We start from the raw sequence: 3,833 nt of genomic DNA on the forward strand, positions 1-3,833 counted from the left end.
AATTAGCTAAAGGTAGTCAATTGCTCAAAGGATTAAGGAAAGTACTTCCTATTTACCTAATTAAACTAAACAAGACTGATTTGTCAAAAGAACTAGAAGAACCTTCATGGTTTAGCAGGCATACCGATGTCTTTCTTGAAGAGTTGATAGAATTGCCCCCTAGTTGAGAGCCTTGTCGAGAGTGGACCATGAGATCCAACTAACAGGGTTAGATCCGAACCAACCCCACAAAGAGACCTTATAAGATGTCAATTCCTGATGCAATTGAATTGAAGCAATTATTAAAGCAATAGTTGGACCAAGACCAAGGCTTTATCTATCGCCTTAGCAATTCACCTTGGTATGCTCCTATTCTCTTTTAGAAAAAGGATGGAACCCCTTAGACTCTACATTGATTATAGAGGATTAGACAAAATAACCATAAAGAGGTGGAGCTTGTGTAAGAAAAGTAGTAAGATTAGGGACAAGCTCTCCACCAAGAGCAAGAGGAAAAGTAATCACCCATTGAAGGAAACCTAATAAGGCACATTATTCATCTAGTCTTTTTGGACCTTCTAAAAATGATGATCCATTTTAGTAAATAGAAAGTGTTCCCAATTAAAAATTTCACCCCTAATGATCTTGACAAGGGTTCTGAAGAGTTCCTTGGATACGAATTCAAGTGCTAGTCTACTAAACATAAAACAATCCTACACGAACTAGCAAAGCTGCTTCCATAAGGGAGAATAAATAATAGCAGTGAACACACTTGAATTGCTTATGACTCTAATGGAAGTCAATTGTGTTGAAGTTTCCTTCTAAAGGACCTCCACAATTTTCTTGACTGATAAAAGAAGATATGTACCACTAGGCATAGGTGGAGCAAGGAGGAGGGGCAAAGACAATGCTTCATTGAGATTGGCAAAGGAAATACGAAAGTCCCAGCCAATCCAACTTGGCATTTCTATGAGGCTAGAAAAGAATAACATAGCTTTACATCCATGACCGAAAACTTGAGAGGTATAAAGTCATGTAGACTCGCTCAACGAATACAATCATCCTTTGAGAGAAGAGAATAGTCACAAATTGGGAGTGGAACATACTAAACCACTATTTAGATTACACAAGATAAACCGTAGACACACAAAAATCATGCAAAACAGGAGAGAATTGCTAGATAAGAGGGAGCCAAAATTTTCTCCAAATTAAGAAGAGGATATTCCAAAACATGCCATCTATACAAATTATGGTTATTATGAATTTACAATAATGTCCTTTGGATTAACAAATGTTATGACTACTTTTAACAAATTAGTCCAAGTCATTTCAAGCCATATCTCAACGAGTTTTTCCTTGCCTGCTTCGACGACATTTTTGTCAAGATTGTGGGAGAGAAGGAAGGAGTCTCGCTTGAAGCTTTCTTGCTTGCACAATGGGGGAAGACACACAAGGGTGGAGGCTGAAAACAATTTTCCTCTTCTTAGTTGTGTAAGCCAAAAGAACTCACGTACAAAGAAATAGAAGAACCCTATATATGGGTCTCAAACCAAACTCAACTAACTAAGGTGGCATACTAACTGAGCCATGAACTAGAGTAGATAAGGATAGCTATCATGTAGCTATTATTCATGGGCGGTGTACCAACCGCGTCTGCAACTGACAAGTCGGTGACATAAATACACAACGGTCACCCTGGCGTATCACGAGTGGAGCTCGATATCTCAACACTCCCCCTCGAGCTCAATCCCAATTCATGCACACCAAGCAGGTCTCTGAACTTGCGCAGCTTCTCTGCGCCCAATGCCTTCGTGAATATGTCAGCTACCTGATCCTCTGTGCTGACATAAACTAGATCAATAAGACCTAGTAAAACCCTCTCTCGCACATAGTGATAATGCACCTCAATGTGCTTTGTTCTAGCATGATAGACTGGGTTATTTGCCAAGTGTATACTACTCATGTTGTCACAATAAATGACAACTGGTCCATCTGTAGACTGATGCATATCATAAAGTAGCTTATGCAACCAAGCTACCTCACATGCAGCCATTGCTACACCCCTGTACTCAGCCTCTGTGCTCGACAAGGCAACTGTAGGCTGTTTCTTGCTGCTCCAAGTGACTGCAGCACTTCCAAAAGAGAACACATATCCATTGGTAGATCGTCTATCATAGATACTACCAGCCCAATCAGCATCAGTGTATCCATGCAACTGTATCTGAACCCCAGTCTCATAAAATAGTCCATACTGCAATGTGGACTTCACATACCTAAGTATGCGTCTAGCCGTATCCAAATGTGGTTTCCTTGGAGCCTGCATAAACTGACTTACCAATCCAACAGCATAGCTCAAATCTGGCCTGGTAATAGTCATATAAATCAAACTTCCTACTATGCGTCTGTACATAGTAGGGTCTTCTAGAAGCTCACCTGCATCTATGCTCAGCTTCACATTCTGCTCCAAAGGAACTGAAATAGGCTTACAACCTGTCATCCCATATTTGGACAGCATGTCCAATCCATACTGCCTCTGCAAGAGCTGTATCCCACTTGGTGATCTAATCACCTCAATGCCCAAGAAATAACGCAGCTCTCCCAAATCCTTCATCTCAAACTTCTGCTTCAATAGAATTTTCACATGAAGGATATCTTCATCACTGTCACCTGTCATAATCAAATCATCAACATAAATGACAAGTAGCATAATACCTTTCTCTGTTTTTCTCACATAAAGTGAGAAATCTGCCTTGGAAATTTGAAAGCCAATAGTGACAAGATACTGTCCTATCTTGTCAGACCATGCTCTAGGTGCTTGCTTCAAGCCATACAAGGCTTTCTTCAACCTGCAAACAAACTCAGGATGAACAGCATGCACATAACCTGGTGGCTGCTCCATATAGACCTCTTCTTGCAAATCACCATGCAAGAAGGCATTCTTTACATCCATCTGATGTAAAGACCATCCCTTTGATGCAGCCATGGCAATGACTGCTCTTACGGTTGCCATCCTTGCAACCGGACTGAATGTTTCCTCATAGTCAATGCCATATGTTTGTGCATACCCCTTGACTACTAATCTTGCCTTATATCTGTTCACAGAACCATCTGCATTGTGCTTCACCTTATAAACCCACTTACAGCCAATTGCATTCTTACCTTTAGGTAAAGGTACTAACTCCCATGTAGCATTTTCTTCCAAGGCATCCATTTCTTCATCCATGGCTTTCTCCCATTTTTCTTTTCCCATGGCTTGCTCAAAAGATGTGGGTTCTGGTTCCTGTATCACTTTGACCATATATGCATAGTGAATGGCTGTAAATCCATCATATTTCAGCCTATCCACAGGATACCTAGCTCTCGTAGACCTGCGCAAAGTAGGTTCACTCCCAGGTGCTCTCAAAACATCCCTGGTCTTCCTTACTCCAGGTGTAACAATAGAAGGAATACCCAACTCATCATCAATGCTCTGTTCTGAGCCACTGGATTCACCATCCACATAAGAGTGACCTGCATTCACATCAAACATGGGCTGATCAACCTTCTCTTTTCCTTTTCGTGATACCTGCATACCACTATCTGCATTGCTTTGAGAAGATTCTCCTGATCTCAATCTGCCTGTCCATGGCGAAGAATGTGAACCACTGCTAGAGGACGCTCCAGGTCCACTAATATTTTGTGACTGCTGCTGTGAATTCTGTGTAGCATTACCATTTTGTGCATCTTCATCATCAATCACATTTACTGGTTTATACCAGCTACTCATCTCATCAAAAACAACATCTCTGCTCACTGTAAACTTACGAGTAGAAGGGTTATAGCATCTATACCCTTTTTGCTGCAGAGAGTAACCAATA

Source organism: Lygodium microphyllum, chromosome 15 (genome assembly GCF_053477565.2).
Source record: "Lygodium microphyllum isolate KBCC chromosome 15, Lygodium_microphyllum_v1.1.10, whole genome shotgun sequence".
Classification (NCBI taxonomy): domain Eukaryota; kingdom Viridiplantae; phylum Streptophyta; class Polypodiopsida; order Schizaeales; family Lygodiaceae; genus Lygodium; species Lygodium microphyllum.